Below are 25,674 nucleotides of genomic sequence, written 5' to 3'. Positions count from 1 at the left end.
TCAACCGCCATGCAAAAGGAAGCCCATGTCGGAGGGATTATTGAGGAGGCAGGATGCTTTTTAGTTTTTTCGAAAGCCGGGGGTCGGAACCCGGGCATTAAATCGTGTCAATGAACTTGGAATTGGTTAATTACGTCGATTTTTTCATTTGTTGAATGGGTCGAGTGAAACTAGGAACAAGGGAGAACGCAGCGGTGAAGGAGAATTTGGAAAACTAATGTTATTGTGAGGGGAAAAGCGGATCGGTTTAAGTTTTTTTTTTTTCATTTCCGAAGACTAATTTGATGAGACGAACTATTTGGAAGGTTAACAGCTGAAGGATGTGCGTGGCGAAGTTCTGAATGAGAATATTTTGTAACCATTTGTTGTTTACAATGTGCGTAGATATGATTTCAGAGGGTTCATAGAATTGAAGTTCTTGAACACAATCAATAGTTACACTCAAACCAAAAGCGAATCGTTCTTTTTTTGTTTTCATGAGGTCGTCAATACTCAAAACTTTTCTCTAGGGAATCGTTCAAATTACGTTCACTTAGTAACAAATGACCAAAGCATCAGATCTTACCAATATATCCGGCACGGATTAGGTCACCCCCCAAAAAACCTGACTCATGAAGCCCTTGAAAATCTTCTTTCCACGGATAAGATCGCCTTCCCGGCCACAATTACCACCCATGACTCAGCGCACCAAAGCCGTCAACGCAAACTTTGGGAAGTTCATCAAATCTGCATAAAAATAAATGGTCTCAAGAAGTCACTCAGACAACGGGGACGCGAGCCTGATATGTGGTGACAGGCCAAAGTCAACCTCGACCAAATTTGAAAAGATCTGCACTCGAAGAATGACCAGGAAGCCCCTCGGATAACAAAGCGATTGCTGAAAAGGGTTTTTTGTGCCGCGCACAGCTTGAGAATTTCAAGAAGGATGCTGCGGAGTCGCGGAACCGGTTTAAATTATAATATTTTGCATTTTTTTGCTTTTCTTGGCACGGGCAAAAACGCTCAAGAAAGCAGGTTAGGTCAGCGATCCTGAAACCTGGAGGATCAGGCAGCAGTTCAAGACGATGCAGCGGCGTCGGCACTGATGGCCAAGAAGTGAGTGTTTATGTGCAATCTACATATTGTAATGATATGGCTAATGTATGCAGCCCTGGACCTCGTGGCCTGCTCCCGGGCAGGGCGTGGAGATATGAGTGCAGCAAAAAGCAAAAAAAGAGGTTGTTGGTTGAAGGTGGAATAGGGACACGAACGAATGTAGGGCTTGAATGCCGGTCAGAGTTGGACCTCGGCAGCAACGGTCAGTCAGCTCGTTTAGAAGGGAAGAACAGATGGTTCTGACGTTGGAAATTAGTTTTTGGTTAAAGTGGCCTGGAATGTGCATTACATGCTGAAGTTGTGAGTTGGGAGTAAGCAAAGTTCATTATGTGAAATACTAAAAGAGTGTTTAGTGAATAACTTGGCACAATTTATACAGATATTTCAAATTGTGATAACAACATTTGGTCTACCAGGACATGAACTACAAAACGCGCTAATTACTTCTAAGTTTATCAAATATGAGAAATTCCTGTATGTTTGTCAAACATTGTTTGAAGGTTAACCCTCTACAACCCAATCGTTTTTAGATAGGCTTCGATTTAAAAAATCGCCAAAAATCAATTTTCCAACCAATTTTTGATCTTTGAAAAGCATTGCAAAGAAGAACTCGAATTTTCGAATGTTTTAGGGTTTAATGTTTTACTTGTTTTAGGTGACTTTGCCAATGTTTCTAAAAAAATCATTTTTGCTGGGGTCAACTTTGGCAGTGTTTTTACTAACATTTCCTTCATTTTAAGTTGAAAAAAGTATGCAGTAATTTTTGTAGTGTCCCAGACTATGCCTGCCATTATATAGCAGAAAATGTGAAAAACGCGCAACAAGTTGCAAAAGTTGCTGTAAAAACATGAAAAAATAGATAGACAAAATGTAACGATAGGAGGTGGTAGAAAAGGCCAAATACTACCAAAAACAAGCCAAACTAAACAAGATAAATGCAAAAATGACCTCCTGAACACGGGGAAAATAAAAATCTTCGGAAAAAAATTTGGGCAGTAGAGGGTTAAAGCATTCAGTTCATTCAAAATTCATGCCATACGCCGATTATTTTTAAAAACCTTTCGAGAAATCCCTCCTTGCTCAGTTTTCATTGAGCTATTCATTTCTCAAGTTATGTTGAATCGCTTTTTAAAAGCTGAAATTGAACGTCATAACGAGTTTTAGTATAAACAAATGTTGCACAATCCTCCTATTGAACTATAAGAATTAGAAATGTATAATTCGACATACCATCTGATAATGCTGAATTTAGATGTAGTTAAACAAAACATACAAGAACATACAAGAACAAAACTCCAAATTATGAGCAATACCTAAACTAACTTTTAATGAAATATCAAATAATAATTTTACATAATGACCGTCAAAAAATCACTTAGAATCTTACAAGTTTGTATAAAATTCGCAAAATTCGAATCATTAAGATGTTACGTAATGACGACTGTTCCACAATAAAAAAAAGTTTGAATAAATAATGTTTTTTCCAAACAAAAATTGAACGCAAAAGAGAAAATGAGTAATTCTGTACAATTCCGCTAATTTTAGTTTATTATTTGGATGACAATTTGGCCATGCATTCCTTATGTCAAATGATAAGTTTTAAGATTTCAGAAATATTTGTTTTAACCCGTTCAAAATGATTTTTATTCTGAATTTGTAAAACTATTTTTTTAAAGAACAAAAAAAAACAATAAAGGTTCAATTCCAGTTTCCGAGATATCTAATAAAATGCCAGTGTTGAAAACACATTTTTGACTAAATTTAAACTTTAAGTGGCTGTATATTCTACATATTATAAGAAAATCGTTAAATTTTCAAATAGAATTTTTTCATATTATGCATTTTTCCAGTAATTGCGATTTGAAATAGACCAGTTGGTTGCACAAGGATTTCTTTAGATAACATTAAAATATGAACAATCACTTTTTTTTTAAATATACCTCCGGAACAGGTTTGCAGTTTCCTATACTTTAGAGCACAAGATGAATTTTTGAGTCCCCTAAACATATCAATACGTATTTTGTAAATTTAACTTTCAACGCTCAAAATTTTGATGTTTAATTGTGATTTTATCTAGGGACTAATTTTTCTGTAAATTTCTGATTATATTACCAACATCTTTTCCGTTCAGAAAATCCCTTCTCAAGATACAGAGCCCGCAATACTGTATGAACCCTTGTATGGAAAAACTTTTTATGCAAAATGGCATTTTTTAACATAAGGAATGTGTAGCCAAATTTCATCTAAATTAAAAAAAAAACTTAAAAAAGTATATTTGCAAACTTAATGAAAATAACTAAAGTTCAATAATGTACCTAAGCATTTTTAAAAATTCTATATTTCATTTCAATATCTCATTGATCCCATTTTTTGTTATTTTGTTGTAAATTGAATATTTGGTACTATTATTTTATTGCAGAAATTTTCCAACTATAGAAACCTGTCATCATTGGCTTACCTTAGCAAGGTTCGCTAGTAGATACGCTGACAAATAAAACATTATATTTTAAAAGGAAAACAAATATTATTTTACCAAAAATAAGAAACAAAAATAATATCAACAAGAAGTTGTTTGATTAAATAATAATAAAAACTTAAAATGAACCATACCTGATGGCAATGATTAGCATTCTTTAAATGTTTATTTTTCTTTGCTATCACCAAAAAACGTTTTTTTTTTAATTAATTTACAGCATAAACATCACACATCACGCTCATTACCATCCACAAAGTAATAACAATACAAATTATCGCAGTGATTGGTACGGTATGTCCACGCCTCCTTCCTCCCCGTAGATTCTATGAAATGTGATCTGTTCTCAGAATCCTCTCTGCGGTAAACACAACGCAGTAAGGCTGGCCACTTCAGATTTTGTAATACATTTTCGGGTGTTCTCGGATGAACTGCAATTATTAATATTGATAATAAAAGTGGTTTTTGCGCAATCTAACCCAATTTTCCAACATGTTTTCATCGGACTGGCAACGTCTGTTTTAGATTAGATTGGATTAAATAAGATTAGGTTAGATAAGGTTAGACTATATTATTTGTAAAATTTAAAAATAGACTAGAAAACGAGAAAAACATTAAACGATAAGCATAACAACACAGGCAAAAAAAACAGATCAGTACATGTACGTAAGAAAATACAGAACTCTATACCAAATAGTAAAAACACATAAGAAAACAAAAATTAATCAGTAAATAGCTTTTAAAATTATGCTTTAGCTAAACAAAATTATAAAATTTATAACATTAACACAAATCAACTGTATTCCAACAAAACCACCAAAGGCGCCACAGTTCGTGACAATGTCCCATTCCGGGTGGCTTCCGGGGCTCAAGCCAAGTACAACACAGAAACTTTTAAGGCACGTGTACCACGCCATACCACCGTTGTCGTCGTCGATCCGAGATGTTATCAATTATCAAATATTTCAACAGGGATTACCTCTTGCTTTCACAGTTGGCACAACACTAAAGCCACAGAAATTCGCCGCCACTGGCTCGGAACGAACTTTTTACGAAAAAGGGGGTGTAAATTCCTGCGACAAATTACGACGTAAGTTTAAGGGTCAGCCCTAACCCCAAAAGTGTGCACGCGTGTGTGTGCGTTATCAGCTAAACTGGCACAAATACACACACGCTCGCGCGATACGAAACTTTAAGGTTATGTTTTGGGAAGAGTGGACGTCCTGCCTGCCCGAAAAGAGGCGATTTATGGCTGTGAACGCGGACACGTGACTGAGCAGCGGCCTGGGGAATTCCTAATAGGGTCTCGGCGAAGAAGACGCCACACGGCAGCAATCAATTCGTTGGTTTGCGGCAATCGTTTTCGGAAGGTGGAGGTAAACCAACAAATTTTCAGCAAGATTGGTACATGAAATTTGAGATATCGCCAGAAGGGAAGAATCCCCCTACTCAGTTTTGGTGAACTTTGGCCGTTTTAGGCCTAATTGGGATCCCGAGGGATTTTGGAAGAAGATGTATACTTTTCGGTAATTACTTTGGAATGACAACTAATTTATGGTTTGAGCGTACGCCGAGTGATTCATGAGGATTTTGGGATGAAAATGAGTCAAATTGAGTCGATATTGATCGACGTTGATTCAAGTTAAAAAAAACTATCATACCAAAAATACAGTACCAAAGACCCGAAGAAATAAGAGATAAATACACTCACACAACGAAAAAATAATAATGACGAAACGTCAACCAGCATCCCTCCGTACGAGCAACGTTCCAGTAATGACGACCCTGACTCTGAGAGTTTTGCGTGAGGGAGAAAGATGAAGTGAGAGCAAGAAAGAAAGGAAAAATAATAATTTCACGCAAATTTTCGCCCTGGCAGAAATGATTAGTTTTGGGTAAACGGACAATCAATTGTGAACGGTGTGTGACAGGCCAGGGAAGCAGGGACAAGCTGCAATTTCTGGTTCATTTAGCGTGGACTTGTTTTTCTATTTCTCCTGTTGCTGGTGTGAGAGAAGTGACAGTTGTGTATTTTTTAATGGATTTCGTTGGCCGGCAGCAAAATTATGGGAAAGTATAGATTGCATCAGACTTGGTTCAGACAGTTTTGATAACCAATGATCGAACAATAAACAAAGTCCAACGTTCTTCAGCCGAGTATAAATCATGAAACCAACTTAGAATTTCGCCTAAAACAGCCCAGCAGGTTGACATTTCGCTCCAAATCCACCAAACACTGTACCGTTTGACCCAATTCTTGCTCCATACCTCAAGCTAACTTCATTAATTCGAACTCGCTCCGGATTTATGGGTTGATGACTTAACTCTACTCCAAGCTTAAGCCAGAGCCCCCAAAGACAAAGTCCGCGCTCTCTGGAAGCCATTCATGGGGCTATGTAAGCCGAAACTCCCCAACCCTGAGTCTGGCATCCACGAAACATTTCACCTTTTTGGAGTTGGCAACCCTTCCCCAGTCCAGCACGACTCTGCTCCACAAAAGACACGACGACGACGACTGCCAGCGGCTCTCCAATTATTTAGAAGATTTATTGATTTATGGCTTAATTAATACGCTGGCCATAGGGTTCCACGGTTCCCCCTCTCCTTCCCCCCTCCCCCCTTCGAAAACAGATTCCAATCGACCTCCCCCCGCCAGGCAACCGTAAAAAGTTCCGATTTAATTGGTTATTTGATATGTGTATTGAACTTGATCGGCTTTCCGAGTGCGGAGTCGGAGTCCACGCCAACAACAAGGTAGCACACAAACGGTTGGTTCCCTTCGTCTAATTTTGAGCACTCCACCCTGAGGAAGGGCTGGGGGGTGGGGGTGGTACCTGTGTGCCGGGCTGTGGTCCATCCAAATGATCACCGGGCATAATTGATGGCCGAATGAATGCTGAGTCGGTCGCCGCTGCCGCAACTTTGAAGCGAAACTGTGCTGTGCGGCGTAGAATATCGGCCTGGGGAGTGACGAGCAGGGCGGTGACTTGAACTGATAAACTTTTATCATATTTGTTGTTAATAAGAAGAATAAGTCATATTGTCATAAAAATTTTAAGCCAAGCCAAAAAAAAGAATCTAAAAGTTCAAAATTGTAGATATTAATTTTAAGTATTTAAGTGTAATTATATTTCTCTGAAAATAAATAAAAAAAAAACACTGTTCAATCCCAATTTAAGAAAAAAAATATCTTTGATTGGTATCTTTTTTACGTCATATTATCAAGAAATCAAAATCGGACCTTTACAAGCTGTTGCGAAATTAAGCAACAAAACTCATATTTGTTGAAAAATTACCAATTAAGTTTTTTTTTATTTTTTGACATTTTTTGAGTAACATTCAAAAATACACACCCGATTTATTTTTACAATTGGCAAACGTATAGTTTTTAAAACTTCCTTTCAACTGTAAATAGCAAAAAGTTAAAGATAGCTGAATACTAAATTGTAATCTTAAATTTAATTTAAAATCAAATTACTGTTAAATTACTGCTATAATTTATTTTAACTTTTTTGAAAAAAATCAAGGAATTCCTTATCTTTCTAATCCTGCATATTTTAATATTGAATTTTCTAATCAATGTTGATTTATTTGTCAGAATTTAACTGGTTAAATTATTTCAATGAAAAATACAGTTTGATTCCACATATTTTTTGCGAAATGTTCAAAGAGATATAATTGCATTAACTTTAAAAAAATCATTTCATTATTTATGCCATTTTAATAATTTTTGACATGATTTCAAAACGTAAAATAGTTTTTCTTTTTTATTTCATTCAAAACGAAAAACGATTGGATTTTTTTGATATTGAAGTTTTCCGTTTACTGTTAATCAAGCTTTATCTATAGTTTATCTATAGATCGAGTAAAACATTTAGAAAAAAATAATATTATTGTTTAAATTTTGAAATGACCTAATGAAATTAGTTAAACAATTTAAAGTATTTACCACAAAAAAAAAACCATTGCCAGACTAAAGTTGGAATCTTTTTTTCATATGTTTAAGGCCGATGCAAATATTTTTCAAAGTTTTTGTCCCACTGCTCTGGTCAGGGTCGCAGGGGAGGGGTTGGGGGAGAATAACAAGCCATAGTCTCAACATTTGAATGCAAAAAGTGTTTTAAAATGCATTTTACACTAGTTCAGTTGTTTTGCAATCATTAATTTAAAAAAAAAGTAAGATTTGGCGACAAAAACTTTAAATAAAATTTGTACTGGTCTAACCGATGTGACAAAATGAAACAGAATCACAACTTTACGATGGCAATAATTGTATAAATTGGACTCTATTTAAATATTAATTTTTCATTGACTATGTTGTTGTTAAAAGTTAGGTTTGATAAAGAAAAATTAATAAAAACAATTGAATCACGAAGGAAATTTAATAAAAATCTGTGTAAAACACATCCAATATTCGTTCAAATTTTTAATGTTTCAAATTTTTTTCATTCTCAAATCGATTGAAACAGTGAAAAAAATCTTAAATCTAAATTAAATGAGAATTGAGTGAATTTAATTTAAAATTTAGCAAAATATTACAAAATACTAATCAAGTATGCTTGAGTTTCCGAAGTAAAGCAAAAATTAAAAAAAATAATTACTCAATTTGACTTTTTCTCAATTTTTGGTTGATTTTGTTGAATTCCCGAATTATTCCCTACTTTCCCGATTTACCGACTTAATTGGGCACCCAGGCAATTTCTATAAATCATGTACAGAAAGGCCATTGCAAGTTTTATATCGAGTTTTTATCTCCCCTTACTCCTCCAATTTTTCCAAAATAATATAGATAAAAATCAGGCTTGAAATGTTTGGTTTTCAGTGGAATTAAGAATTTGAGAACACTAAAGTTAAATAAATCTCAAATAAAAGATTTATTTTCAATCTACAACTTTTGAATTCAAAAATAAGCCCTCATAGTCTTAAAACATAAAACTATAGGTTTGAAATTAGTTTGTTTAAAATTATATAATATACATGAATTTTTCATATTTTTAATTTTTAAATTTGTCCACTGCAAAATTTAATAAATTCAGAATTTAAGAATAAAGAAAAATACGAAAATTTGAGAATTATTAGGATTAGGGGAAGGTGGGGCAAGACGACCATATGGGGCAATAGGAACAATCGCTTGTACGGCCGTTATTTTTACACTTTTGATTATTTCCAGTATGAGGAATTGTTGTTAGCAATGTAATTAGCTGATTCTACTACCACATAACCGCTAAAACGACGTAAACGCCACTGGGCATAAGATTGAATGAAGTTTTTGTCAAAAACATGATTTTTGAAAGTACAAAATAAGGCTTAGGGTTTGTTTTAAGGCTCATTTTATCAAAATGCTATTTTTCCTAGATCAGTGGTGTCCCTAACAATGACTTGCACCTTTTATAAAGTTTGATTTAACTTTTGGTTTTTTTTTTAGAGTTTTTAAAATATCTTATTCAGGTGGGGCATGTGTACCATATGGATTTTTAGCTTGGAAAAAAATTACGAATTGCTGTAACAACATATTTTATTGGGAAATAAATACATAAAAGTACTTAAAAACTGATAAACAGCTGATAAAAAAAAATTGTTAACACAAAATGTAATGATATTATGAAAATTGTCTATTTATCATCTAACAAATTATTTTTTTCGTAAAAACGATAAAATTTATAGTAAAATATTATTATTTAATCTTAAAATGAAAGAAACGTTTCAAAAACATTTTAATCTGATGTATCTAAGTGATAACAGCTCAATTGTTAGCAAATTTACATGTTATTTCATGCATTGTTCCTCTTGCCCCAACGGGTCGTTCGTCTTGCCCCACTAGTTAAGTAGAACGTACGGAAAATCAAAAATTTTAAAATCAATTTTTTACATTAAAAACAGGATTTTTTAATAACTTGTTCTATCAAAGTCTTAGTCAAGACCTGGAATAAGATGATTATTAAAAAATTATCATATTTTTTAACGTTTTCAATGGGTTAGTACGAGCATTTCATTAGCTTGTTACACTTGCCCCACTTTCCCCTATGATACACAGAAAAAAGTAGTTGAAATTTGAAATGATGAAAATTTGATAGGTTGAATATTACCTATTTTTTGAGTAATATTACATAAAAAATAAAAAAAATAAATGATGAAAATTCATCATTAATCTTTTTTTTGCCACCACGTGGCAGTGCGTGGCCGAATGGTTACACTGTCCGCTTTGTAAGCGGATGATTCTGGGTTCGATTCCCATCTGCTCCAACCTTCCATCGGATGAGGAAGTAAAATATCGGTCCCGGCCTTGGTTGTTGTTAGGCCGTTAAGTCATTCCAGGTGTAGGAGTCGTCTCCATGCCATAAGTACAAACAACACACCAAACCAAGCCTACTCCGGTGCACCCAAAACTGGGCAGCGGTTGTCCGAGAGAATAATGGCCTCGAGACGAAAGAATAGTGGTACCATTTACGGACACAGAGAACACAGCTCGAGATGGGCGAAAGAATTATCCTCTCGAGGTTCATTTGCAAAAAAAAAGTTCATCCGTAAAAAAAAAACCAAAAGTGTCGACTACGGGAGTCGAACCGTAGACCTTTGACATACTAACCCAAGGACTTTACTGCCTCTGCTACCACAGCTTGGTGGCTAAGGAGTGGTCAGATGTCGATGTATGACACTTGTTGGAGATTTATTGTATCAATTAACGAATGAACTCATTTGTTATGGTGGTGTGAGTTGATAGAATTATTCTCTCGATTTTGGCTCTGAGCCCTCAATAAATTTTGAGGGAACGATTCTCTCGACTCGGAATTTTGGGTGTGGAATCGCTGGCGGCGGTTGGACTCGCAATCCAAAGGTCGTCAGTTCAAACACTGGGGTGGAAGGTTCCTTGGAGTAAAAGAGGTTTGGGTGTTCTCCCCATTCAAGCCTTCGGACTCCTAGGTTCGAGCAGAAACTTGCAATAGAGACCACAAAAGACCCGGGGGTCGTTAATGTGGATGGTTTGATTCTTTTTGCCTCAAAATGTGTCACCATTTCAGGGCTGTGGAGTCGGAGTCGGAGTCGGAGCCGGAGTCGGCTAAATTTTAAGAGCTGGAGTCGGAGTCGGAGTCGGAGCCGAAGATTTCTGATAACCCGGAGTCGGAGTTGGAGCCGGAGCTATCTTAAATTTAACAAAAAATATGTTTTTTAATTGTTCAGTATTTCCTTTAGAAAAGCTTAATCTACCAAAAATCTTATATTTTTAATTGATTTATCAATTCTTGAATGCTTTCTTTTGTCTATATTTATGTGCCTTTTCAATTCAAATTTGACCAAATTTCATCCAGTTATTTCTGAAAAAAGTACACACACAGTCATCTTTAACCCCGATAGCATATGTATTGGAAGTTTTAAGTTAAATAATTTTTGAGCAATTTGGAAAATATTTTGCTTGTGGATATTTGTTTTTTTATTATATTTGAAGTTTTTTTTTCATATATTTCGATGGAGGCGCAAGATAATTCATAAAGCTTCGTTTTAGGTGAAGATTTACGAAGTATCGTGCGCTTTCTTTTTAAAGTATATAAAAGTTTAAAATTAAAATAAATCAAAAATTTCCAGGGTAAAATAATTTCCATGTCACAGATATTTGAAAAGGACATCTTAAGCGTCCTTTCCACGAAGAAATGGTTTAGATACATTGATTAGCATTAATAATCTCCTTCAGCCATGGCGTGTTTCGTTTAAAATTGTCATTTAAAAACAAGGTGCCTGTCACTGTGCTTTTTACAAATGTCAGTCTGAAAGTGAGCAAATTGAATTTTAATGTACAAAAGATCATTAAGTTCAGGTTTTTTTTAGTTATTCATTCAAAAATAACAATTTAATATTTAAATTTATTAGCTTTGAAAAAAATATTTTCAAATTTGAGGTTAAGCAAATAAATCCAAATTTACTTACAAAACTTTTCTTCTCAAAATGCCTCTAAAACTGAAGATATTTTTTGATTTCTGTTTCCATAACGTATAAAACTTATAACCTAGAAACTTTTTGCCTTCCTCACGTTACTGAGGAAAGGCTATAAAATCACTCGAAAAATGAACTCCTCAATCAGACCTCCTAGACCCACCTTCATGTATACCTATCGACTCAGAATCAAATTCTGAGCAAATGTCTGTGTGTGTGGTGGGATGTTGATCAAAAAATTGTCACTCGATTATCTCGACATTGGCTGAACCGATTTTGTCCGTTTTGACGTCATTCGATCCATCTTGGGGTCCCATAAGTCGCTATTAAAAATTATGCAGTTTAGTTAAGTACTTCAAAAGTTATGCTAAAAAAACGATTTTAACAAAAGTCCGAAGATTGTAAAAAGGGTGGTTTTTGTAAGAAACCCCGTCATGCTATACATTTTCAGAAAGGTATTAAAAAGACCTTTCTAACGCGTCCAAGACATTGAAGATCTGACAAATCTATCATAAGTTATAAGCACTTAAGTGTTATTCATACGCTTTTTAGAGGCCGGATCTCAGATATGTTGATGAAAACGTTGTCCGGATCTCTCATGTGACCTATTGTTGGATAGGTATTCAAAAGAGCTTTCCAACGCATCTAAAACATTGAAGATCTGACAACCCTATATCAAAAGTTATAAGAACTTAAGCGTTATTTACAAACTTTTTCGAGGCCGATTCTCAGATATTTTGATGAAAATGCTGTCCGGATCTCTCATGCGACCTACCGTTGAATAGGTATTCAGAAGACCTTTCCAACGCGTCCAAAACATTGAAAATCTGACAACCCTATCAAAAGTTATAAGCACTTAAGTGTTATTTGCGCACTTTTTGGAGGCCGGATCTCAGATATGTTGATGAAAACGTTGTCCCGATCTTTCATGCGACCAATCGTAGGATGGGTATTCAAAAGACCTTTCTAACGCGTCCAAAACATTGAAGATCTTAGAACCCTATCAAAAGTTATAAACACTTAAGTGTTATTTACGCACTTTTTGCATTTTGGATAGCACCCTTTAAATGTGAGGAAGGCGCCAACCACCTGGGTGAATTAAGTAACGTTTTTTCCGTTTACTTTACTTTTACTTAACTTATTTTTCTTGAGAAAAACATGACGCTTAGAGAGTATTTAAATAATCCTATTTATCAATGTTTTAAAAATAATATCTAAGAATAGTTAAATAACTTTTGAAACATTTAAAAATATGTGGAGTCGGAGTCGGAGTCGGAGCCAACCATTTGTTAAAAGCCGGAGCCGGAGTTGGAGTCGGAGTCGGCTAATCTGAGAAAGCCGGAGTCGGAGTCGGAGTCGGAGTCGTTTGAAATATGACCCGACTCCGCAGCCCTGCACCATTTCCTGATGAACAAACTTATATTTTTGATATGTACATCAGAAGAACTTATTATAACTTGGTTATTCATCAATAAAACCGAATTGAATTTTTGTTCATCTTAGCAAACTTATGTGTCTGTATTTGTTTTGTTATTCAACACAGCCAAAAAAAAGTAGAAATCAATGGCAATAGAAATGTCAATAAGGAATAAGCCCCGTAAGGAAACCTAAAAATTGCATAAAAAAGTTCTGTTTATGTTTTCTTCATTTTTTTTTTTGTTCAATACCCCATTTTAACCCCAAAATCGTCACCCTGCATGCGTGAAATGTTACTTCTGCGGAGAGAAAAAAAGAGGTAAAGACCTACGCAGTCAGTCCAAATCCAACGACGACTGACCGAGGGGGTTTCCATTACCTCGAAAGGCTGTTTTTCTCTGCTTTTCGGGGGCACCACCTTCCGTCAGTAGTCTGGGTCCGACTAAGTGCAGTCCGTCAGTCAAGCTCAGTCTCCACTGTCTCCCCCCCCCCCCCAAGGACCCCCTCCGTTAATCGATGTTAATTGAAACGTTTTTCGAGAAATTTGTTCCCGACGTTTCAAAGTCCGAGACGGCGGCGACGAGATCCATTTCGTTTCGCTTAATCACTTTGAGGTTCTCTTTGTGTGATCTGCTTAACTGCTGTTTGGACGGATAGGTCGCGTTACGGGATTTTTGGGAGCTAGATCCAGCGTTGGTCGGACGTTCAGAAGAGAGGTAGTTTCGGCTGATGTCAGGCCCTAATTCGAAAGTCGTGATGAAGTAGTAAAACAATTTGTTTAAAATTTTGCGCCAGGGACTAACCTCCCAGCGGTGGGGTTGACCACCGTCAAATATTGATTCCTCTCTCGAGGAGGTCGATTTCGGAATTTGGTTTCGATTGCTACCGCGGCCAAGACTGACCCAAGAGAGAGAGGCCTAGCTGCTGGCCAAGCTCGTTAGTTATGACCAGCTTCGACTGCCCCAGCAGACCACGAAGGAGGGTCAGCAACATTTATCATGTGATCTAAATTAATTTGAAACTGGCAGTTTTATTCAATTGCCAAGTCGTGGACCTTAGGAGACTGACTAACGCGCGGTGCTACAAATTGGCACGGATTGTGGTTCATGTGGGGAGGGTGAAAAAGGGGTGGTGTCCGAGTGTTGATTGGGGCTGCTAACAAATCGAATTTGACACAAAAGTGGTGCTGATCAGGTCGAAGACGTGTGGCGGTTTTTATTCGAGATTAAATTTGAGTTTTGTGGTGAGATAGCAAATCACAGTTGAAGTGAACACAATTAGTCAATTTTGAAGAGATTTGTCGAATTTATTACTAAGGTTATGAGAGTTGAAGCACATTTTACAATTATCTAAAAAAGGTTAAGAATAATTCATTAACTGATCAGTATGAATCTCACGATTTAGAAACTTTTCATTTCAAATCTTTGGAATTAACTTTCAGACATGTTTCCTTTTCAAGATTCATAACCGAGTCCAAACTTTCAGTTGTTGAACCAAAAAGACACTTTCCTCTGTCCCAATTAGGCATTCCACTCAACGATCATTTCCTGACGGAAACTTTTCACTACACTACTTTGAAAATCTTCCGAGCAACATTTGTGTACGTGGTGTGGCATTCCAGCCCGAGTAGTCTGTCCACAGTTTTTCCCCTCTTTCCCACTTTTGTTTCCAGCGCCTGTAATAAATATAAGATTTTCCCTTTCCCGAGTCCCTAAAAATTCCTCCCGTAGGCCAGCCTCGCATTCCGGGGTTGGGGAAATTTTATAATTTCAAGTTCATTAAAAATAAATCCTAGCTCTAAAGTTTTTCACGCAACGGAATGCTTGCTGCTGGAATATTTCGGGGTCGTCTGATCTTTGAAAATATCACGCTAGTCACGTGGGAGGACGAGGGTGCATAATTTACCAACTTCTATCCCGGAATAAGTTGCTTAAGCAACGAACAAATCGAGTTACTGTGCCAGCTCACATTCATCAACCTAGGGTGCAATAAGGGTTTTTTTCGGAGTGGGGGTGGTGGAAATTTTCATACACGCATTACAAAACCTCCGAAATTGCGGTTTTCCCCCTCTTGCTGGCGCTGGATTAATCTACGCTTTATTTGCCCCTGAACTCGAAATTCGAAATTAAAGCCAACTCTCGGGCCAATATCCGAGACGAAGCTAGTTCTGCAGAGAAGGCAAAGTTTTCCTCCCGTCCAAGGAGGTTGAAGGTTTTGGGGAGAGAGGTAATCCACCGGGGAATTTCCCAACCCCTCTCGACGAAACGAAGAAGAAGACACCACACCAAGAACTTCTGGTCTGGTGCTGTGTGTTGTGTGTTCTGGATGCTGCAGGACATCGACAACGGAAGAAAACAGGATTCCATTAGGGCTCCTCGACCGAAGGAGTCCCGATGCTGCACTCTGTTTCGCTTTCCTGGGCAGCAGCGTCCGGGAAAGCATAAATTGGGTGGAGATTTCGGGTTTGGGGTGTTCATGAAAATTTAGATTGTAATCATGCTAGTTTTTATAATGCTTCAATCTCAATTTGATCAAAAACAAATAAAAAAAATCAGAAATTGAAATAGAAATTATATTTATCAAATAAAAATATTACAATATTTGTCTATTTACTGAAAATTAGGCAGTTTTCAACAATTTTCCAAATTATTTTTTAATAAGGATCAAACATTGTTTATACAAAAATTTATCCAATTAAATATTAAAAAATGACAGTACTTTTTATCAAATCAATAAAACAAACATGTCAGTAAAAATAAAAAAAAATGATTAAAGTTTTACTCTAGAAAACTAAAAATGTGAAAATTACCTGTCAAGTCTTTTTCACTTTCATGAAAATATCTCAAATGTTTTTTTTTCTTTGACCAAATGTTTTATGACGGTTACTTTTTTGAATGGCGTATTTTGGCTTTCTAACACTGTTTTTTTTTAAATAAAATTTTATTTATCAAAGGAAATTTTTCGAAAATGTATTTCTTATGGCAAGTTTAAGACAAATTTTTGTCAAGGACATTATTCAAATTATCAAAAACTATTTTGAGGAAATTCAATTTTGTGTTTTTCTGAGAAAAATTTTCAATTGAATTTTTGATGAATTAAAATATAAAATTATTAATTCGATAAAATATCTTTTCATCCAAAAGAAAAATATAAACAAGCAGTTTTTGAAATTAAACAATTCTTCGAGATTTCGGTCATTCATTTCTTTTCATTTTTTAATCTGGCTGAAACTTTTTTGTTGCCTTTGGTATGCCCAAAGAACCCATTTTGCATCATTAGTTTGTCCATATAATTTTCCATATAAATTTCGCAGCTGTCCATACATGTATGATATATGGAAATTAAAAAATCTGTATCTTTTGAAGGATTTTTTTGATTGATTTGGTGTCTTCAACAAAGGTGATACAAGGTAAAAATTTTTAAATGGTTTTTTATTTCACTTTTTGTCACCTAAACTTGATTTGCAAAAAATAATATTTTTATTTTTTAATATGTTTTAGGGGCCAATGCCAACTTTTCAGAAATTTTCAGAGTGTGCAAAAAATCTTTGACGGAGTTATGACTTTTTTAAATCAATAATGATATAAAAAAATCGAAATATTGGCCGCAAAATTTTTCAACTTCATTTCTAGATGTAAAATCGAATTTGAAATCAAACAATATTTAATATTTTTTTTATAAATTACACCGTATTCATGTTATAGCCATTTTTATCTAACTTTTTTGAAAATAGTTGCAGTTGTTATTATTATTTTGCTGATGTCAATATCACAGAAACTAATGGTCCGGTTTTCAATGTTAGAATATGAAACATTCGTTAATTTTTTGATCTTTCAAAAAAAATAATTCAGTTTTTTTATCAAGACTTACATTTTGAAAGGGACAAACAATCAATATTACGTCCTTTTGAAATGTTAGTCTTGATTTAAAAAAAGTAACAATATTGTTTTCGAGAAGATCGGAAATTTACCGAATGTTTCAAATTTTGACATTGAAAATCGGACCATTAGTTGCTGTAATATCAACATTAGCAAATGATGGGATGTTTGGGTGAGACTTAGTTAACATCAATTTAAATCAATAAAACAAATGATGCAATATAGCGTTTTTTGGACATACCGAAGGCAACCCAAAATTTTCAGCAGGATTAAAAAATACAAAACTTAAAATAAAAGTAAAAAAAACCTATTTCGAATTGCTCAATTGTAAGATAAATATGTTCATTCTTCATGAAGTATGATTCCATTTGCTTTGATTGTTTTCAGGTTTAAATCTGCAGAAAAAATCCTCTGCAGTTGGAGATTCAACATGGGAGACCATTAATTTAGATCTTTTTTATTAAATCAATAGAGGACTCAAAAATAGCATTTAAATGCTGACCTGTTGCGTTTTCTCAAACAGAAATAATATTTTTTTCACAAACTTCTGAATAAACAAAAAACACAATTTAAGAAAATGATGATGATTTAAAAGAATAATACAACGATTTTTCAACAATATCTCAACTCAAGCTTGTGAATTTCTTACCAGTTTTAGTATTTCTGTAAAAATTCTATAACTGTTTGATGAAAGAGCAACAGCGTTATAAAAATTAACAGATTAGAAATTTTAAAAAAATCTTTATTTGTACAATATTGAAAAAAAATAATCTAGAAAGTATTTGTCCACCTTCTTTAAAATTTCTTTGAAAATCAGGAAGCAAACAGATTATTGCTAAAAGTTTAAATTTCCATTGAATAAACTTGTACAATCGATTGTAAACAATTTTTTTTTCTAAATCAAAAATTAAATGAAGAAGCGAATCTAGATCTTTAAACAAATTTAGAATTGTTTTAGGTGCTATTTTTTTTTTTGTTGGAGAGTTGATCTTAACAAATACATTGTAAAGTTTTTAGCAATTATTCCCAAATAAGTTATTGAAATTTGGAAATTACGAAGCTTTAGCTTTCTAAGAGTTCAAAATATCACCTTATTCTGTTTTTTTTTGTTTTTAGAAGATTAGCTCTCAAGCTTGTTGTATAAGGAGTAAATTACTAAATAAAATTTGGTTGATTACAAATATTTATTAGATTTGGCATGACCAGATTAGCAGAGAAAATAAAAATTAAATTTAGAAAAAATAAAAAATCACCTGAAACATCGTCCTTTACATTCAAAACAATATTTGAACTCTCACTTTTGATCTCGTCCACGTGCTTTGGTTGAACCGAGAAACAAATAAACTATGTTTAGAAATTATTACAACTTCAAAATTACTTAAATTTTTTCTCGGAACTGTTGTATAATTTGGCAAAATTTCTTATTAAGCATTATCTGATTATTAATTTTGAAATTTCAAAAAGGAAGAACACAACGACATTAAAAAATATGTTTAAAAGTTATGTTAAATATGTAAAATATTATGCAGCAAAAAAGTATGGAAAGAAAATTCAGGTAACAAGCCAAAATTGACTTTCGATTTGAGTTATCATTTTTTAACTATACTCTCAAGCATTCATTTTTAAATGAAAATCAAATTATTTTCAATGAGTAAAACAAATGTTAAGTTTTTTCAGCTTTGAAACAACCAAACAAATATTGAACAACCCCCTTCTCTCCCGCAAACGTAGGCCGGCAGGCCTAACTGCACCACCGGGAGTGCAGAAGATCATCGTCCGGAGAGGCGGGGTAGAGGCAAAACATTACGACGGGCCCGACGCTACAAGGCCAAAAAACCAACCAATGTCGAAAGGCCCGTCCCGGTTCCGGAACAACAGACCGTGCTCCGGTCGGCCACTTTAATGGAGACCGAAAAAGTCATCGCGCAGACACTTTTGCTTTCAGCATTTTATGTCCGACTGTCGGTGCGTTTGTACGTGTGTGTGTGTGTGTGTGTGTGTGATTTTGTGTTGGTGTGAATTTGTTTGTATTTGTGCTATGTTTTGGCTGTGTTTCCACCTTGGCGAGGGTCGCGTTGAGAGTCTGGAATGCAGCTCACCCTAAATTTTCCACCCATGGAAAAATCAGGAGAGTGGGAGGAAGGGAAAATTGCAGTTTCCTCGGTAAAGTGTACATGAAAATTCTTTTACGTGTTCCTGTGGTTTTTTCTTCCTCCCTTGTGCTCTCCAGGGGGAAGAACATAAAGGTGTCTGCAGTGTTTGTGTTTTCCTTTTTTGCTTGGTGGCAACCAACCAGTAACACTCCCCTTGGTATTTTGTTCGATCCTTGCTTGTTTCTTCGAGGAAAAGAGTCAGGAGCAACAATTTTTCAAATAGTCACTCGAATTTCATGTGCTCATTGGGAGTTTGGTTGAGGTCGAAGGACTGTGTTTCTGTTGCTGAGGATTTGGGGTCGTCTGACGAACTTGCCAGAACCAGATCCAGCAGCAGGTGTCAACGACTCACAGTTATGCAGTAATAATCGTAACGAAATGAAGATTGGCTATACTGAAGATTTTGGGTTATTTAACCAGTTGGCATACGGAGAAACGAGAAATATTGTCATCACAGAAAAAAGTTGAATTTTGGAATGTTGAAAATTTGGTTGGTTGGATGGTCTTTTTTTAGCAATATAACTCAAAAAATCAGTAAAAATGTGAACCTGATTCAGCAATTTCTTAGGTAATATTACTTTTTTTTTTGACACAAAACCTGTCACCATTTCCGGATGAAAATTACCATCATTTTTTCTGTGTATAGTTGGTGTCAGACATGGATTATGCTGACACAGCTTATTTCAGTCCCAGATATTAGGTGGTGTCAGTTCTTACACTGACTCCTTCCAATAATCATTTCAGAATGGTAGATTATGCTTTCTTCACTTTTCACTATTTTGTTGTAAAATCGATTGGCCATCTTCCGATGACGTTTCAACAAAGACTAGCCGTTTTTGTGCAGCAGCCTTCACTACTTGCAGTGAAAATTTCGACCTTTTTGATACATACAGAATAAGAGAAAAATTATGAAAGGATAAACAGATAATTTTTTTTCATTTTTAAAGAATAATTAAGGTGAAACGGGAAGACACCACCATATTGACACCACGACTCGAGTTTTTGAAAGCACCTTTGAGTAAAAAGCCGTGACTTTTAAAAGTTCAATTTGTTACAAGCAATAAATATAAACACAGAAAGCAATCTGTCGAGTTGTAAAATTAATTTAAGTTGAACACAAGTTGTCAAAGAACTTCATCGTCCGTTAATCCATACAAGTGTTCACAGAATTTTGCAATGTTCGAAAATCTGTACATTAAGAAGCAATTTTCTGACGATGCGGTGTCTTGGACTAAGTTGTTTTGGCCCAAATAAGACCGTCGATTTTGGCACTGAGCACTCAATAAATTTTGAGAGGACTTTGAATAGTGGGTGTTAATAGGAAGTTCCATGTTTGATCAAAATTTTATTAAAAATTAATTTCTTCTAAACAATATCATTTTTTTTTGTTAACACAAAAGCCAATTTTGCAGCATGATTTAAAAAAAATCGAAGTTACCTAGCAAATGAAATTGTTTCCCAAAAAAAAATTCACTTTAATAATTTTAAACTTGAAACTTAAAAACTAATTTTAGCTGTTTTAGTGTAAAATACCATTCTGTTTGTGTTTAGTTGGAATTTTTAATTTTGCAAAAAAATCATCATCCTATCAATGTTTCCGGTTTACGGTACATCAACAATAGAGAGTGGCTTGCTCACTTTTGTTACAGCTATTTATTACTTTCAAATAGTCAAAACACTTTATTAAAGATAATAGAAATGCGTCGAGAAAGAGCATATTTCCCCTAGCTCAAAAATTTCTTAGTTTAAAAAAAGAACTTATATAATTAAAAATGCAAAGTTCCCAGATTCCAAAATATTTTATTTCAAATCATAAAATTTTTTATGATTTCAAACTCACAATCGCATTAAAAATTTCCATTTTTTTACTCTTTTCAATTTACAAAAGATCTTTATGATTTTTATGTTGAGCGTTTAAAATTTTTGTATTTAAAACAAGCTTTGAACACATCAAGATTTTTAAAGCATCAGTCGTAATTTGACGATGGTGCACAGTTAAAAATTGTGTAAATTTGAAAGGTGTTGTTGGGATAAGAATGAGGTTTCGGAGTCACAAAATCTCGACAGCAGGCAAATACGATAGTGCCAGCTTCAAGCTGTTGAAAATAGATTTATTAGAATAATTCGAAGCTAGTTCTCAATCAGAAGTTCTTACAGTTTATGTGCAACGTTAGTACCACATGGAAAGTGGGTCGATGACTTAAGTATGTGTTGTTATTAGACCTAATTGGAAAATAGTGTTTATAATAATTTGGAGATAAATGGTTCAGCGCTTCTTACAGTATTCATCGGTTTTGGAACCCGTTATAGAAATTTGGAATTTGAACTAAACTTATAATAAACTGTAGACTTGTCGGGTGGTTTGGTGAGCACTTTATGATGACGGCTACTGACAATCAGAATGATCGACATGTAGAGCGTCACGTCATTTGGTCCCGTTAACGTCAGGTGGACAGTGAGTCGTCGCGGTGATATTTGACGGTGGACTTCGTCGCAACAGGTTTAATATTACCTTTTTTATGATGTAATAACACTTCAATATTTCCGATCTCGAGACATGAAACCTCCATTACATTTTCAGTTTTTTAAGTCTTAAAATACTTAATCTTTTTGAAAAAATAGACCTGATTTAAAAAAAGACGTTCAATAGAAAAATTGTGAAATTTCACAAATGTTTAATTTTATGACATTTAAAATCTGTCCAATAGTTGTTTACTCTATGAAATCCTCATATTTTCTGTTTGACAAACAGTGTTTATTATTCAAATTAATGTGTGTTACATCATATAGTCCAGTCTCCTTTATTTGAAGCCTCGATTATCCGAAGTTTTGATTATCCAAAGGTTCGTTTGGGACTTCGGATAATCGAATCACGAACAAATTTTTTTTGCGTTTTTATCATTAAATTCAAGTTCTGCGACCTGATTATAGTCAAATTTCATTATTTGATTGTCTAGTAGGCTGGTACAAATATTTTTAAAAGTTTTTGTCACCCCCCCTCTTCAAAATTGGCCCGAAAAATCAGGGGGCAAAAAAAATATTTTTACAATAAACTTCAAAATTTCAATGAAAATTCAGGTGCAACCAGCTGAAATCAAATTAAAATACATTCTTCTGCGTTTTTAATCATTTTTAGCATGTATGGGTTTATTAAAAAATCTTAAGATATTTTGAAAATTATCGATGCAAAATCTTTTTTTTTTCGATATAATTTTTGTTTTTGTCAGATCTTAGATTTTTTGAAAACTAATGATTGCAAAACAACTGAACTAGTGTAAAATGCATTTTAAAACACTTTTTTCATTTAAATGTGAAGACTATGGCTTGTTATTTAAATTTTATATTTTTTTTTATTTTTTTGCCCCCCCCCTTGACCTCGGCCAGGGCCGAGGGACAAAAACTTGTTTAAATATTTGCATCGGCCTTAAATAATAAAATACATATTTTCAATTTAACAGCAACAATTGCTCTAAACCGAATTAAGACGTAACACACAGCTGAAATGAACACAAAAACTCTGTTAAGTTCATAATATTTACTAATTGTAATTTAATTATTCACAAATAAAACCGAGTTGAATTGAAGTACATTTCTGGAGTTTTTTTTTTTTATAAGGTCCAATAAACCAAATTTCCAGTTTTTGCTTTTTGGGTGTTTTTAGAACCGCCTTGAGTCAGGGGTATTAAAAAACACCCAAGAAGCAAAAATTGAAAATTTGGTTTATTGGTCCTTTTCAAAAAAAAACTCCAGATTTTTTCAATATATCGTCACCGCCATATTTACCGCCATCTTGGATTTAAAAATTATTAATCACTTTAGCGTGGATCAGGGGTCATACTTAAGCTAAACAACCCAAAATAAGACAACGAAAAAACTTATTTTTTGATTATCCGAAGCGAATTTTTTCCGAGGCCTTCGAATAATCGAGTCTGGTCTGTATTCAAGTTTAGCGACCCCAGCGTACTCAAAGGGAGTAAACACATCATTATTACTTTTTCAAAAGCCAGGTGGTTTAATTACGAAATGAATATTGCAAAATATCTAAGAATTCCTTAAAATATTTATTTTTAGATTCCATGAATTTTTACCATCCGATTATACCTCAACTTGTTTAAAATTATATTGTTATCAATCTAAAATAATTGCTATACAAACAAAAGCTTGTACAAAAACTTGTCTAAGGTTGTTCTGTTTTCAAAGCATTTGAATTTGTAACGATTGTTATCATTTTAGAACTTCATTTTTTTAACCATTTTCTTTCTCAGCCTTGAAGGCTAATCACCCAAAATAAGGTAACATGATGTCATAGTACGTTGTTGTAAAAACCAGCAAATAGCAGCTCTATCTCTATCCGTTAACTACCTTCATTCCCATTCACCAGATTGACACTCCCAAACTGTGTTTGGGGTACCCCAGCCAACCCAAAAATGGCCACTTAATCACACCACACTCTAAACTCTTCCGAAATAAACAAACGTTTGCACTTAACCTCTCCACAGCAGATAAACACACACTCAGACTCAGTTAAAATCCATCAAATTAGCCACACTCTACCTGTAGTAATCTGATGTGGCTCTTTCTAGTGGTGTGGTGGTAGCAAGGCCATTTTGCACCTCCAGTTCCAAAAACGGCCCGCGGGACACTTTTATGCTCATCGCACATGACCTCCTCAAAACCTCATGTGTGTTGTGCTTGCCCCTTATCTTACGGCATCAATCAGCGGACCCCTAGTACAAGCCACTTAGCTCTCGCGCACGTCGCTTAAGGCACCTCAAGTCCCCACAGCCGGTCGAAAAGTTGCCCCCGCGAGACCCCAGCAATTAAAAGCAATTTTTGGCTTTGGGTTTGGTGCGAACCTTACCTTCAAATGTCGTCCGTCGACGGCCTACTTTGACGTTTGTTGCTTGCAAGCTGGCCGCGAATCATATAATTTCTTCATTAACACTTTGGTACGGGGGTGCTGCACTTCACCTTCTCCACTCTCATCTGCTTGCTTGATTTTTGCATTGAGTCGACCAAATCGACAAAGCCCCGCACTCACTCAATAGCTGGTATTATTCAATTTCTTCGCTCAATCGCGATGTTGCACAACCGCCGAGATGGCTTTGATTTTGACCAACATTCCGGCTTGGCCTCCTAAACCAGTTTGACGGAGGGGGGAATCCGCGAATCGACCCTTTCTTCAACTCCACAATCGCTAAACGGCCTCTAAATAATGGCCTTTTTCTTCCTTTTTGCAGTACCCCGCAGATTCCACCAAAAACCGTACTGATTTATGAGGCTCCTATTTCGGCGCTTCGGTATCGATTCTTCGATTCTTGCTCAAATCTGAGAAAAAGATCAACTCGACGGTAACATTTCAAAAGGCATCATGTACATTTTGACACATTCTGGGTTATTGCACATTCTGAAAGTACTCCTAATAAGCTATCTCTCCACCAAAAATGAGCAAAAGTTACTTCAGTAAAGTCTGTTTAATCATGATTTGAAATAAAGTAACATAAACAAAATCTCTGCCATCAGCAGTTCCTGTTTATATAGCCCTGTCAACCTGTCAAACAAAAGACTACATGAACCTCGTGACGAAAAAAAAGCACCATGAACAAAGCGCCATGTACATTCGGCGAAGAAAAACGAATCATAACAAAGCGTCCCCCTCAATGACAGCAGGGTGATATAGACGTTGGTGATTTCAAAAGGAGTTATGTTTGTTTTTCTTAAATAAAACGACGGAAATAATGTTTTATTGAATTTGGATGATCAAGTATCAATAAAAGCAACGTTTTTCATCGTTTGTTATCATGAGAACATCTTATTTTACTTTTATATTAAAATGGGAATTGAAAATGGATGCTCAACATTCAAATGCGTTTTTCTCAAAACGCATGGTTTGTACATGATGCTTTTTGAAATGTTGGCGTCGAACTCCCCACACATAAAAAAAATCGAGGCGTTTTTGTTTGAACACTCCTGAACTACGTCGGGTCGCTTCTTCCTCTCGAGAAGGATGCTGTATCGCATGTCAAGACAGCATAAATTTATGCTCTCCGACAGCGTTGATGTTCCGGGAACCTGCGGCTCAGGCGGTGCCGATTTCCTGCCATGTCGGCGAACAAGAGTCGGCCAAGACGACGACGACGATCCAGCACATTGCACTAATCTCTTCCCGTAATTAAACCATTAGCGCGCGGAGAAAAGAGAGTGAGCGCGCACGCAGTAGGCTATTATTAGCACTACGCGACGCAGAAGCGGCACTAAATCTGCCCTGAATGCGCTTCCAGAGCTAAATTACAGGCCACCCTAATCCGTCAGGATCTTCCCCGGTGCTACGCAATCGCACGCACCAATACACGCACACGAATCCTTTCTCCCTCCAGGACTCCCTAATACGCACAGTAGGCGAGCTGTCAAAAAGGACTCGCTCACAGACACGCGCCCGAGATCGATCCTACACACACATTCACGCACACTCGGCGTAGACACACACGCGCGCAACGAAGCAGGCGGCGACGGCGAATGTCCTGCAAAGCGACCGACGCTCTATGTTTATGCTACGACGGCGAGCACTGAACTGCCTGAAGCCGCCAAGGACTGGACCGGGATCGGCATCGGATCGGTTGTTTGCACAACCGAGATGCCGGCGTTGTCGATGGAGCACGGCGTGCTTCGGGTTTTGTGTGAGAGAGAGACATTGGGAGAGCGAACGACGCCCAAATTGAGAGAGGGAGAGCGG

At 35.6% G+C, this 25,674-nt stretch overlaps 1 protein-coding gene across 3 annotated transcripts in view; it reads right to left on the bottom strand.

Annotated features, from left to right (window-relative positions):
- LOC120419314 (roundabout homolog 2-like) overlaps positions 1 to 24,282 on the bottom strand; it is a 459,035-nt gene extending 434,753 nt beyond the window's left edge. For all 3 annotated transcript variants that reach the window (XM_052708075.1, XM_052708076.1, XM_052708077.1), the window contains exon 1: positions 23,803 to 24,282. The gene's annotated coding sequence lies outside the window, so the exon portion shown is untranslated. The remainder of the gene's footprint in view (positions 1 to 23,802) is intronic.
- Positions 24,283 to 25,674: the final 1,392 nt, after the last annotated feature.

The sequence above is a fragment of the Culex pipiens genome, chromosome 2, assembly GCF_016801865.2.
Source record: "Culex pipiens pallens isolate TS chromosome 2, TS_CPP_V2, whole genome shotgun sequence".
In the NCBI taxonomy this organism is placed as follows: Eukaryota; Metazoa; Arthropoda; class Insecta; order Diptera; family Culicidae; genus Culex; species Culex pipiens.
This window is presented reverse-complemented; position numbering and strand designations above follow the sequence as displayed.